We start from the raw sequence: 14,879 nt of genomic DNA, 5'->3' as shown, positions 1-14,879 counted from the left end.
AAATACACAAGCTGCAGTTGATATTATGGGCATTGTATTATTCAGGTGGTGGATACAATAGCGAAGACGCAGACCCAAATGCTGTCCATCATGTCTTATTAATTAGAGAAGGGAATTTTGTTAATAAGCAGGCAAGCGAGAGAGAGCGAGATCCGTCTTACTGCTCTCTTATCGGGAATGCGATCCCAGAAGGGACGGAAGGGAAGATGACGTGTGTCCGTCAGGAACAGAGTCCATCTAATCCAATCCGTTTCGAGAGGAGGAATTTCCTACGCCCGCTCGCCCGGCTGGCCGACCGGCCGCTTGCTCGGATTTCTCCGGTAGCTTTGTTACTTATCTCAGACACTGGGCGGTGGGGAAATCTAATAATTGAGAGGTTCAGCGTGAAAACACGCCCAGGAAAGTATTATATATATAGCAGTCAAGAAGGCCGATCTTATAGCTTGCGGTTTCACGGAGCTTCATGGCCTAACGCTGATAAGCGCAAGAGGCAATATGTGAGGAAAGCGGGAGAGAAGTGTCTCGCGACAGAACCATATAAAAATGCATTGACTCAGAAGAAGAATGTAGGTTTCGAACCGTGTGTGGAGAACTATAATTTCCGATATTTCGGAAACTACTTGCAGGATTGAATTGAATTGAAAGAGGAGAATTTGGAGGACAGATTTAAAAGGTAAGTACGCAAAACGCGTCCTTGCAAGGGATTCGGGGCTGTAAGAAACTAAATATGTGAGCTCCAAGCCTGTTGGCCATTAGTCTCACTCCGGATTACGCTGCTCCTCTGAAGGAGTTCTAGAAAATTTTGAAGGGGAAAAAACCGAAAATGGACGTAACCTCTTAGGTAGCACAAACGCGAGGGGACGGAAATGTGATCAAAGTGATCACGGGACGGGACGAGGAAGAAATGGCTGGTGTAATCTGCACATTGAAATGAACTGTGTAATATCGCAGTGCAGGAGGAGTCGAGAAGACTCTGTCGTCTGTTGTTCGATGACAAGTCAGGTGAAGACCGCTAGGAGAGACGCCGTGAATTCTGAATCTGCGAATTGAAAGGTTCCCTGTCCTTTCGCATTGCGACTAAATGAGTGACCTCGCAATTTAAATAGGCAATTTATAGGTTCTGAACTAGGGCATTACGTCGTGTGTTAGAAAAGAGGGAATATGGGGAAGGGCATATAGGTCCGTGGGCCATTTCTTTTATGGCTCATCCCGACATTTGTCTTAACGCCTTAGGAAAACCACTTGCAGGATCACTCATACTCTGTTTTTATACAAAGGGAAATTTCGCGCCGTTGAGTTTAAACCTTGCAGCGAAACTCGCCAATCAGTAACAAGAGGAGTTGGGGTGTGCTACTTACTACCGTATACCTATTTGACAGGATGTTCATAATACGTCAACGTTCTTTGTTATCCTCACTCAGTCTAGGCCTGCTTGTAACCTAGTTAAGTACTTTTTTTAAACACGTCATTTACAAAATTACTTCTCATTCAAAATGGTGGACATTGTGATAGGTGAGCTTAGTAATTACTTTCTGCTTAATAGGTGGTAGAGGACATTACATACTATTATTCCAAGGAAGTTGTGTGTCGTGTATAATCAACTCCGGACATAGTGAACCTCTGCGGACTTGCATATTTCGTTCACTATATCCGAAGTGTCTCTTCCCTAACCTTAAATGACAGAAATGAATGAAATTGTGAACAATAAAATAACATATTTCATTTTTGTGGATTGGATTACACTGTATACTGTTACTCACAGTTGATTTACTTAAACTATGCTGTCGACCCACGTCCGCTTGCGAAAGACCACGTTCAGTGTCACTTATAATATTCGCCTTATCTTCCAAAGAAAACACTTTATGCTTCGACATTTTTATACAGTACATTCACTGTTCGAACACTACAAACAGACTGGTCAGGTAGATATGACAAACGCTGTTATTGTGTGACTGCGTACTCAGCCTTGGAATTTCCTGGGTCACTTAATGGAAACTGGGAGAGGGTTCATGGAGTTTGAAAGCCATCGAAATCTTACCTTCATTTATGCTCTGGACATAATGTCTGTCCCCTTTTAATAAAAGAAGGCAATTTCATTTTCCTTTGTTTCGATGCTACCCGTCATAATAGAAATTTTTCTAAGAACAAAAGGTAACTCTTTGACGGTGGAGTATTAGAAATAACAGTAGTGTACCTGAGTACAGAATGTCAACCCTTCGACGGTGGAGTGAGGCAAGGTCGTCACGCGTTGCCTGGATTTACAGTACAGCGTATTGTCTAGGAATCACTAATCTTACCTTTGTCCTTTGACTAAAGGAGTAAGAAACTTAGGGCCTGTACTACGATCGCCTGTTAAAGCTCCAGATTCGTATACTCCAGTTTAGCAATCTGGAAGTTAAATATTTTGTTCTGTACTACCAGCGGATTTTAACTGCAGGATTCTTATCCGGAAGATATAGTAACATTTTTATTACGTTGGCAATGAAGTTACTGAAAATGTAGTGAAATTTATTGCGTTGGTATACCTTTCCCCGCGTATTTCATGTTTATGTTCCGTGTTTATATGGTACTATTTATTTTGAGGTTTTATTGTAAGCATTATTGTTATTATTTATTATAATACTGAAGCTCCAGCCAAAAAATAACAGAGTGAAGAACAGAAAATTACATATACTGTATGAAGAAACTTTAAATGGAAGCAAAAGGTAAGATTTTAAAGGTTATGTTTCTTTTCGAATAGTAATGATTCCTACCATATGATAGTATTTTGGTTTTAATTAATAGGCCTAAACAGGACGGGTGCGGGTTCCAGCAAAAGTGCGTTTTTCTCCATAATCATTGTTTTATTCACGTGTAACTGCACAAGAAGTGTAGATGGCAATTATTTTTGTATTGTAATTAATATTAAGTGTGCTTTCAGTTTGTTGTATAGCCTACATTATTAGTGAATAGGGCCTATTTCGGTAATTTTTTAGAAATAGTGTACTTCACGGCTGCAAATCATGGGTCGAAGGCACAATAACTCGTTTAAAAAAGAAAAGTTCACTGATACTGATAATAATGAATGATGTCTTTGGCCTGGGATTTCTAACCAACATTAGTACAGCAAGGTACATTGTTCCTAGCAAATTATCAATATTTCAGTATGTTAGGCCTACGTATTTTACTGTTAATAAGTGAGCGGATATTTTGTATTAGGCCCATAATACCATTCGATCACAGATAGGGCCTAACGTTATTTTTTAAAAGAACAGCATGAGGTGGAGAGACGTTTCCACTAAAATGCAATAGGCCTATCTGTTTGTAATGCACATTCAACACCTCGTAAAATAACACAGAAACAGCAGATATTAAGTTTTTTTTCCAAAGTTTCTATGTACAGTATAGTCATATGTTTGATATTGTACTGACAATCATCCATTAAAAGCTTTTGCTTATTTAGGTATAGAAACTTAGATAAGGGAAAAAGAGAAATACAGTATATTTCCTAATGTTGTAGATTGCATATGGAATTAACCTAGTTTTACTTCCTTTTTAGTATTATAGAATGAAGCATTGAAAGAATATAGTAACATCAGCACAAATACAAGGATCTGAAAACAGCTGAGAAGCAAATTTGAATTCTTGGAAAAGAACACAAATAAAATTGCTGCTGCAGAGAAACAATGCAGGCTACAAACAATTGGAGCCCCTCCAACTGAAGCAAAACCAAATCCAAACTTATCCAAGGTAAGTGATTTAATTCTCCTATCAATTGAGTGATTTCTCAGTGATTCTGATTCATATTCAATGCATAAGTTCATTTATATGTTAAGTTATACAATTATTAAATAATAAGCAGAGGAAATTGTATAACACAAGTTTGAATTCTTTTTATTTATTTATTTATTTATTCATTCATTCACTCATTTATTTATTTACTTACTTTTGTTACAGCCGAAGTAGTAACTAAACCAAGTTCCACTGATACCAGTGCAGCTAATAACACGAATGAGGTTAGTGTGTAAGGAATTAAGAGTCAGAAGAAGGAGATGATGAGCTTTAGAGATAAAAAAAAATATTAGATTCTTGAAAATTGTTATACAAATTTAATTTAATGTCGGTATTACATTATAATACTATCATTTCTTTTTTATTTACAGTACCATTCAGGTTCACAGTGCAATTCTTTAGTTTTTTAAGTGAAACTGGACATCCCAACAATATCTCCAGGTAATTTGATTTATACTACAAAACGTTCTTTCACATTCTACATATGATGCTTACTTTTCCAATCTGAAATAGCTGTAACATGTAAACACATTTTCAGCCAACATGTTGAAAATAAAACTAACACACATACTATATGAAATCTGTAGCAAGCAGTAGATAAATTAGATGCAAAAAAAATGTTAAAATATAAATTGTACATAATGATGAAATGGTCACAAGAAATGGATGTCATAAAAAGTAAACATCATTGTATTATAATATTATGTGGGATTTGAGTGGGAATTTGAAATTTATAAATGTAGGCCTAAAAATAGAAAATACACTGAACTGAAGAATTTATTTTGAGATTTCTCTGCAATGGGTTTGTAATCAGATTAGGCCACATTATGTTAAGTTGTATTTCAATTTTACTGTAAGGAAACTTGTGAATGATTTCTTGTGTACAGAAAAACTGAAAAATAACTTTTCATAAGATAAAACAGAAACTGACTACACTCTATTTACAATAGAACTATTTGCTTGATTTTTTCTCTCTCTTTTTTATTGCAGCTTTACTTTCTTATTGTTAAAAATGAGTTTGGATTAATAGCACGTTAGAAAATACAATACTGTTACAGCTGCTGACTTTGAAGTGTCCACACATTTATGATAAAACATCATCTTTCTCCAGAATTAATTATCTTAAGAATTAATTCCACGCTTAAAATATTACAGAGTCAGCTGGTGCAGCAGATGAAGGTCTTCCACTGTACGGGTGTCTACACAGTGTAATGAAAGTAAGTTTTAAGTGAAATTACTGGTTTATTCAGTGTAAGTAGTATAGGCTAAACCCAGAAAGGTCTGAATATAAGCATATATCCCTCTCTTAAATATTTCAGCTGATAATGGGATAATAGCTGATCGAGTTACACCCCAAGGATGCTTAAAAAAAAAATAAAGAAAAAGCAAGCCTCTGAGGAATGCATTAGCCACATTGAAAAATCTTTCTCCATCTGTGAACTGTAAGTCTAATGTTGACTTAATTATACTTGAGATGTTAGAAATGCATGAACTTCAATACTATTACAGTGATTTCTTTAAAAAATACATTAGTTGAAAGTTGGATGCTAACATTATAACAAAGAATGATTTGAAATAAAAGTAAGTCATGTCCTTATGTTTGGAAAGAGATGGGGTTTGGAATATCAAAAGTAACATTTGGAGTTTTTACATTACTTTTTCCTCCTCTTTAATGGGTGGTCCATCTACAAGGACATCTTCAATTAGTGGCAGAAAGTAAATGCTACAATAATCACCCATTCTTTATGTTTTAACAAAAAATATGTTTAATTTTGTTGACCAGATTTGTTTGACCTGGATGACTGGGAGATTACTTCTTCTCATCCTTCTAATGGAGTGATAATCTCTTGCAGCTGTTCTTGATCCCTATGGTCTCTGCTTTATCTGCTAGTCTTCAGGATTAGGTTCGAGTCAGGTGATAGTTATAAGCTAATCTAAGGTTTCTGGTTGGGTTCGGGTCTGGTTCAGATCAGGCCGAGATGGGCCGGGCCTAAGAATTATGGCCCGTGCAGATCTCTAACAAATGGGGCTTATAGCTGAAGTTGGCTCTGCCACAGTTTTCCAAGTTTTGTGTATTTGCATATGTATTTGTGTTATGTTTAATTACAGTTACTATGTACTCTTATGTATTAGCCTGCATATTATTAATTTGTAAATATGACATGTACCATAGCATATATAATGAGACAGTGGATGTAATAAATGATTATGCTTATTGTGTCTCCTGAAAAATGTCGTGTTTTGTTTACACAAAATAAATAAATAAATTTTAAATTTAATTGCAGCTATAGTCCATCTCTCTTGTTTTAATTACACATTCACAGAGTACCTGAATACAATTGAAGCGTCAGCTGGAACAACGTTGTAAGTTACAAAATTTTCATTCGGTGTGTTTCCGTGTAATAATGTTGTATGTCATGTTACCTTGCTATACTCCTTGGCTTGCAACTGTCCACTCAAAAGTTTGCTACCCTCATAAGAACAAAGTTGTATGCATACACATTTTTGCAGCTCCTGTAAATTTGACCAAATGTAACTTATAACGTTGTTCCAGCCGACGGTTCAATTAATGTGCCTCTTGAAAAATGTTGTTTTACCATATTTTGCTTATGTAAAATAAATTTGAATTGCAGATACAGTGCATTAGCCTGTTAAGAGATCACTGTGAGGGATCCCAGCAATAAAATATATTTAAAAAGTAACGATATGAATATGTTTGCATACATGAATCACTAGGCTTAGCGTGAATGAAACAGCTCCCTTGCAAAACATAAATGCCAATTCCAAAACTTTCAGGAAATGAAGAAAAACTGTCACGTCTAAAATTCAATAAACTGTTACAGTTTGTTAAATAATAATATATAGCAAGCATATCTTAAATCTGATTAGTGAAATATGTTAGGCCTACTCCTACTGGCGAGCGATATATGCAAGGAAGGAGAAGGGAACTTGCCACCCTACCACATTATCTCCTGACAGTTGTCTCATGAGTGATGCCTTATTGATATTCCAATCTATCTTCGGAGAGTTGACTAAACAACTAGCAGACAGTTCTAGGAAAACTTTAATCAAGACCTATAATATGTACATAAAACCTGTATTAAAATACTATTCAGAAGTATTCGTAACAGCATCAAAAAGAGAGACAGTATCCCTCGGAAGAAAAAAACAAGCCTTGCACTTAATTACTGGAGCAAATAAAACTACTCCCAATGAAGCATTAAAAGTCATCACTTCAATTAAACCAAGCAGCAAGTGCAGCACTAGCTCGATTGACAACAGTTCCTGCTGTAACTTCGTGGACCCCACAAAAATCTCCTACTGTTGTCAATGTTCTCCCAGTGGCATAGAATCTCAATACCAATAGTAATTGGGCCATTGGAGATAAGGCATTATTTCTGGAAAAATGAACAAACAATTAGATTTGGTTACACCTTTACCGGTAAATCTTTACAATAGCGTTACCAAAAGAAGGCAAGGACTCCCTACAGGATAGCCTGGAAGAGAGAGGTTTGGATGTAGTTTTGACATTATTTTTTTTTTTTTTTTAGACAATTGTAAATATATGCAAATCATACTAACCTAACCTGTCACTAACTCGATCTTACGAAAACTTGTCTTTTCCCTTTAATTAGTAAGGAAACACAGTAATGAAATGAATGTGCTGCCCTTCCCTGCCGCCTACCCCTTCTATCTCGACAGAGCGATCCTGCCTACCCGTACCTCTCCACCGGACTCCACTTTCACAGCAACTTTCCACCTTTATTTGGGAAATTGGTGTCGGCACTCAATTTTTCTTTCGTTTACAGTACATATGACTTGACTAGAAGCCAAATATGTGAATACATTTGTATCTTAAAGTGGTAACGCAATTGTGAAGAAATTATAGTTTACCATATAAAGGATTTTGATATATTATATATGGTTATTATTATTTTTTTATATAAAAGTATTTTGAAACTTATTGTAGGTTACCCTATATTATTATATCAATCACCTTAATACCTTGTAAGGACAACAGAACACCTGCATGAAGCAACATTCTAACCTCACTTCTACTGTACGCCTATTACTGGTTACTGTACTTCAAAATAATTATTATAGTGCTATTAAATACAAAATATTAATGTAATACCTAAAGAAATAGTGTAGCTTATTATTAACTGTGTACTTACGATCTGTGTCTTGTTTCAGTTGATAATTGATTTCATGTAGTAGGTTTCATTATTCGAAACTGTCTAAAAAATTTCTCGTCATCCCACTCTTCAAAATTATTTGGACGCAGCCTAATTCGTTTTGCTGTTCTGATATAACGAAGCATCTGCTCCAGAACTTATCATCAGAATCAGTATCAAAATTAAATTGATCCTTCAAATCACCAGCTGTACGACGTGCAGCCATCTTGATTTCAACATCGAGTTCCAACCTCCGGATAACGCCTATCTGCCACTCTGCCTTCCGGATTGCCAATCTGGAAGTTTAGCCTCCAGATTGCACATAACCAAAAGTCGTAGTACGCAATTACAACCCAACTTCCGGATAAATATTCCATCTGCCGGATAAGTTTAAACTAGAACTTTATCCGAGAGTCGTAGTACAGGCCCTTAGAATGTTGCTCTCAACACATTCTTTCAATTTTATACAAGAAGGTCTGACTTCAAATAAGAATTTGTGAGGATAAAACTCTTGTAACTTCAACTTTTAAGGTTCACTATAACCGAAGCGAGTGTTTATTATAAACGAAAATATTAATGTACTTTTTAATGTGAGTCGGGACCAACGATTTACGAGTAGGTTCACTATAGCCGAATGTTCACTATAACCGAGTTCGCTATATCCAGAGTTGACTGTATTTCCAGAGTGAATATGACAATGCAAGGAATGGAGGACAATTTCCGTTAGTCTTGTTTCGGACAGAATACTTAGAGCGATGGTGTGTCTAAGATTTCGGCATATATTTCCATGAAAAAAAAAATAATGAATCGGGAGAAAACTTTAAAAGCTCTTCCAGAAACGTATTCACGACTCTCCTGTTATATCGGACACATTTAATCAATAACAGTACTTGATTTATACGAAGAAGGCTTTATACCCAGTTTAAACGATATTTTCCTGAACTCGCAAAATACGGAACATTACAAATTAAAATGTCACGTTCCTCACTGTGGAAAGTACTAGAAGCTATTTTATTCCAGTACAGCAGAAACGAGAACAATACAAACTATTTAATGGAACTTGGCGACATTGTTACCAGTCGCAACGGATTTTTATTTTATTTTATTGGCTTATTTTACGACGCTGTATCAACATCTAGGTTATTTAGCGTCTGAATGAAATGAAGGTGATAATGGCGGTGAAATGAGTCCAGGGTCCAGCACCGAAAGTTACCCAGCATTTGCTCATATTGGGTTGAGGAAAAAACCCGGAAAAAACCTCAACCAGGTAACTTGCCCCGACCGGGATTCGAACCTGGGCCACCTGGTTTGGCGGCCAGACGCGCTGACCGTTACTCCACAGGTGTGGACACGGATTTTTAAGAACAATTAAATTTATGAGGGAATTAGGAAGATCTATAAATTTTTTTTAGATGAAATTATTTCTAGTGTAGTTCTGTATTTTGTGTTCATATACTTCTTTAGTTGAATTTGTTTTCATCAACTTAGCTTTGAAACGTCCTGTACAGTAGCTTCGCCTTGAAGTGAACGTGGTCAGACAGTCTGAAGCTTCACCGGAAAGCTTCCTCCCATATAAAAAACAGACTATAGGATCTGAGGATCTGAATGATCGCCTACTATGTTATAGAAGTAGGAAAAATAATTATTTTAGATAACTCATTCAGAAAAGGAGCGTTGTTTTCATAAACATACAGAGGCATACACCTCCTCGAATATTAGGAGTTAAGGCTGTTATAATAAACCAGGAATGAAAACGACAACGAGAACGAGAACGGAAATAATGTTAAAATAAATGTATTTAAATGTGAGCATTCACAATTAACTATTGCGAATGCTCACATTTAAATACATTTATTTTAACATTATTTCCGTTCTCGTTCTCATTGTCGTTTCCTTTCCCGGTTTATTGTGAACCAGCCTTTAGGTAAGGTAAGTTGCATCTCATGTTAGTGGTTTACAATTTTGAAGTACTTTAGTTACGTCAACTAAAGAACGAATACGACTATGACTATGGTTATGGTTACGATGATTACGTCGACGAATACGACTATCACGACTACGACGATGACGATTACGCGACGGCGACTATGACTATGACGACGATGACTAATTATTATTTTCACGATGTAAGTACAGGAAGTACGCTGGGAAAGGTAATTACAGTTTCGCCAGCCTTAACCTAACAGTAATTAAACACTCATGGCGAAGTGCATAAACCTCGGTTAAAAACACAGTAATCATAGGTTACGAAACGATGGTTAAACAGTAACAGTGGTTAAAATGTAATTTCTGTGCACCATTCACAATCACCGATTACTTAAACATGGTTAGCCGACACCTCATTTAACCAGAGTAAAGTCTATGATGGTACACACTTTCTACACAATGACTAAAGGAAAGCATCCATACCTCTGCAAAGATAATAGTCAACGTCTAAAAACGACTGCGCTTACTCTGTTCTCCATCGAAACGAACGTGTCCTACATTTTCACGTTGGATTTGTTTACCTTTGGGCACTGTTATTTTTGCGTGTTGCATTGCTTTGTTTTTCAGTGCTGTTAGGTTAAAATCGTACAAAATGTAAAATTAAATCCAAGAATGATTATATTTCAATGTGAGATTGAAGTATCGATAGACTTAATTATTATATTTAAATATATATTTGAAAACAAAATGGAATATCTATAAAGGAAAAGGTTGCAGAAGATTAGTACGAATGCGTGTACTATCCAGGACTCCATTCATATCTGGGAACTGTGCATTATCCTAAGATCCATCCATAACCTCTCTTCGTTCAACAAGTGACGTATAGAAAGAGATATTCGAGTGTTCCCTCTTAAAATGCAGAAAATAACAGTTACATAGAATCGTATATAACCAGCCAATCCACAAAAGAAATATTACTATTTTTGTGTTATTTCAAGTGGCATATTTGTTGTAGCAGAAATGACACTAGGTAGATTTTGATAAACGAAATCCCTCCTGAAATTTTCTGTCACTTAATTCCTCCTAAGAATTCTCTCTTTCCACTAAAGAAACTTCACGCTCACCATCATCTCTATCCAAGTAATTCAAGTACTGTACAATAATAATCGTCTTCGAAATAATCAGCTGTAGATCTGGCCGCCATTTTGTTTTACTTGCCATACTAATCACTGGTTAGCCTACTCCTTTAACAGCTCGAATATGGCTGGTTAGAGGTTACCGTGGTTAACCTCCTATTTAAGTCCTAACAGAGGTTGAGGCACTATAAAAATGCTTAACCAGGGATTAGGTAGCAATTTTAACCGGTGGTGAACTAACCTACGTTGATTCACGTGGCCATCAGCATAACTAAATGAAAAAGAGGATAAAAGAATCCAGTATACATATAATTCACACTGCAATTCAGCAGAAATTAAGTACCTAGATCATTTCAACTCATCCCTTTAACAGCTACTGAGCTAAAGTAGGTGATCCTTGAGGAAGATGTAACTTCTATGTACTTCCGATTCATTAAATATGTTACGTTCCAGTATTCGGAAATCTAACATTTATTTCTAAATATAATACTTTTTTGTTCCAGTAAAATGAAGACTTTTATTTCCCGACATCCTAACCAAAATAAAGATGAAGTTTGGCATACAGACTCTTTGCTTTTAATGGCGATGGGCATTTACAATCACAAAATCAAATAACATCTTTGCTTCAAGTGTCTGTCAGCATGCTTATCGCATTTCAGTGTTGTTTTACTCCTATTACTGTTCTTTGAGAGCGTTTCCTTAATTTATTTCTGAAACACGATATATTCCTATTTTATAAAAGTTTACTTTTAATTACTGTCATGTTTTCTCTCTCCTTTTTCACTCATCTTGAAAAAGCTCTCGACACATTTAAGATCTGCGTTCGTATCAAGTTCCTTTAATTTAACCATAGAATTTTCTTACGGTTCATTGCAGAATGAGAGCTGTGTTATCTTACACGAACTAAGAAATATAAATTATAATTTTTATTTTCGTGTTACATGAAGTACTGCGTGCGCTTCGCAACTAAGCAGTTCTTGGTTTGATTTCCGACGTGAACAGAGATTTGTCTCTATTTCATGAGGGTTGGTATTTGCCCTTTGTTTTGTACTAGTCCTACGATGTACCTGCGATGGTCCTGTGCTACGGACTACACAGTCAGAAAGGCTCGCTATGAGGCAGAGTCTAGTGATAGTCCAGAGATACTATATATCTATATCGCATTGGCTTATAAGTCGGCGAGAAAAAAACAAGATAAAGATAATTGTAAGAAATATAACAAATAATTTATTTTAATCATATAATTTATACAACTTTTTCCCGGGAGTGTTCTTGGAAAGGCGAAAGTAAAAAAAAAAAATAATAATAATAATAATAATAATAATAATAATAATAATATTATTATTGTTATTATTATTATTATTATTATTATTATATTATTCGATGTAAGAGTAATGGAACGGAGAAAAATTCTCTCCGGTGCCGGGATTTGAACCCGGGTTTTCAGCTCTACGTGCTGATACTTTATCCACTAAGCCACACCGGATACCACCCCGGCGTCGGACAGAATCGTCTCAGATTAAGCTCCAACTCTTGGGTTCCCTCTAGTGGCCGCCCTCTGCACTACGTCATAGATGTCTATGAACGTAGGACCGAAGTCCACACATGTGGTGAGGTGCACTCGTTATGAGTGACTAGTTATAATATATATATATTATTATTATTATTATTATTATTATTTATTTATTCTGGCGAAGTTAAGGCCATCAGGCCTCCTCTTTCACTTAGCCAGAAACAAAAGAAGCTGATACAATTTGCAGTAACAATTACAGACTAATATATTTAAAGAACACTAATAAAAATTTATATAGTCATACAAGCACTAGTTAAGTAAAATAATGCAAACATACTAAATAATAATTACAAAAAATATACAACTAGAATTTATACTCAATGAATATGCAAGCGGTAAGTGAACCCATATTACAAATTACATTACTTATGCAACATGATGACATAATAATATAAACAAGGCACGTAAGAAAAATTAAATAAGATTAATAATACAAAAATGAAGGCAATATTTTTAAGACTCCGTTTTACTGTTACGGAAAAGTCAGAAAATAATTCATACATTTCCTTTTTTAAAACCGAAATGCTTTATTAATGTTAGATGATTTGACTAAAGCATTTGATTGTGTAGATCATAATAAGTTAGTAAAAATTTGAAGTTTCATGGTGTTAAAGATGAGACGTTAGGTAGGTTTACTATGTCTTGCATATTTTTGTATTGCTTGACTGAAGAATTCTATATGGTTTAAATTGAATAGTAATCTGTATAGTTCAAATGATGAATTGTACATGCTTGTAATTTGAAATAATTTGCATGATACGTATTATCAATTTTTGTATCTCTCAACTGATTGAATTGTTTATGCTTTTAAATTGCATTAACTTACTTGTTATGTATTATATTTTATAGCTCAACTGATGAATAATTGTTTAGGTTTGTAAATTTAATAATATGATTGCTATGTACTATATATTTTTTGTAGAGCCGCCAATGAAGCTCAATCGGCAAACTCACTAGCCTCCTGATCCGGAGCTGCACTAGGGCTTGAATTAGATCCCCGTTTGATCTGATTACCTGGTTGAGTTTTTTTCGAGGTTTTTCCCAATCATAAGGCAAATGCCAGGTAATCTATGGCGAATCCTCGGCCTCATCTCATTTCATCTCGCCGAACAATTGTAATCTTGTAAAATTTTGACTTGTTCCACATCTTAAAGCTTCTATGCTAATGTAAAATCTATGGAATACAACAAATGAAATGAAATTAATAGAAGTAATTTATACTGTAAACTTTGGGTAACACTATAGCTATGTCTCGGTTCAATTAGAGGGGAGATATAGCATATCTTCTTATAGAATAAATATGATAATTTGACAAGTACTTGATTTTGTTTCTGTGGTAATATGTTAATAATATGTAAGTATATTCATAATTCCTTGTCTTCAGTGGAAGTATTCCCCTGTAGTGAGCAAGAGTCCTATGGGCTTGGAGCCCACATAGATTTTACTTGTAGTCCCGAGATTCTTTGAAAGTGCGTGACAACGGTCATATATCTGTGGCTTGGTTCTAAAAGGGCCAATGTCAATTTTTTGCACTTTTGAGTTATATACACTTTCGAGCTTATCTCGGTCTGTTTTTCCATATACTAAAAGGGGCAATATCTGCTGCAGTTAATGTGGAAGGTACAGAGCATTCACAAGCCAATGTCATAGGTTCACTGTACAAAATAAGCAAACTTCAAACCCATTTATCTCAAAACTAACATTTCTGACATTGGCCCTTTTAGAACCAAGCCACAGGTATGTTACTTCATTTTCCCTCCAATTTTACCTTCTGTTATAATTGTGACAAAGTACAAAAAATTTAGCTCCACAACTAGACTATTCTTTGACTAATTAAAACTACAATGCGATAAATTGTACAAACACATAAAACAAGCATAGCACGAATAAACTCATTTATAATTCTCGATATAGTAATGATAGACTTGGAAAATCTGAAGCAGAATACAGGCTATAACGAAGACGATCTGTGCACTTCACTGTAGAGTAGAGCCTGAAGGAGAGATGCAAACATATCCTGTTGATTTCCGTGTGACGAGTCACCGGAGAACGGAAATGGAGAGAAGTTGTGTGTAACGTCACTAACGTGAGTAGAGCTATAAGCAGTACTCAATGGGTTGCCAAGTACTGCATTTATGCAGGGGAGAAAAGCACAAAAGGTAGTATATATGAGTAGCAAAAATATTAAATTTATAAATACCGAGAGAAATACCAGCAGCAATACACAAGAGTAGCACAATTTACCCCATTTATATAACACAGGAGAAGCTCCATATAAGTGGCACAACTACTGCATTT

At 35.5% G+C, this 14,879-nt stretch overlaps 2 long non-coding RNA genes across 5 annotated transcripts; one reads left to right on the top strand and one right to left on the bottom strand.

Moving 5' to 3' along the window:
• Window positions 1–2,331: 2,331 nt before the first annotated feature.
• On the top strand, window positions 2,332–6,055 carry LOC138712200 (uncharacterized). 4 transcript variants are annotated; one of them, XR_011335661.1, is made up of 5 exons: window positions 2,332–2,705; window positions 3,539–3,729; window positions 3,937–3,995; window positions 4,143–4,212; window positions 4,927–6,055. It is a non-coding gene; the product is annotated as an uncharacterized lncRNA (long non-coding RNA). The 4 variants fall into 4 exon arrangements; XR_011335662.1 differs by lacking the exon at window positions 2,332–2,705 and having other exon boundaries at window positions 2,736–3,729; window positions 4,927–4,988; window positions 5,091–6,055; XR_011335663.1 differs by lacking the exon at window positions 2,332–2,705 and having other exon boundaries at window positions 2,745–3,729; window positions 4,927–5,213; window positions 5,555–6,055.
• A 26-nt stretch (window positions 6,056–6,081) lies between these two features.
• Window positions 6,082–8,298, bottom strand: LOC138712201 (uncharacterized). Its single transcript, XR_011335664.1, has 2 exons — window positions 7,947–8,298; window positions 6,082–7,169 (listed from the first exon to the last, which is right to left on the bottom strand). It is a non-coding gene; the product is annotated as an uncharacterized lncRNA (long non-coding RNA).
• Between the last annotated feature and the right edge of the window lie 6,581 nt (window positions 8,299–14,879).

This window comes from Periplaneta americana, chromosome 13, assembly GCF_040183065.1.
Source record: "Periplaneta americana isolate PAMFEO1 chromosome 13, P.americana_PAMFEO1_priV1, whole genome shotgun sequence".
NCBI classification, from domain to species: domain Eukaryota; kingdom Metazoa; phylum Arthropoda; class Insecta; order Blattodea; family Blattidae; genus Periplaneta; species Periplaneta americana.
The sequence above is the reverse complement of the archived record's forward strand: the minus strand, read 5'-3'. Positions and strand labels throughout refer to the sequence as shown.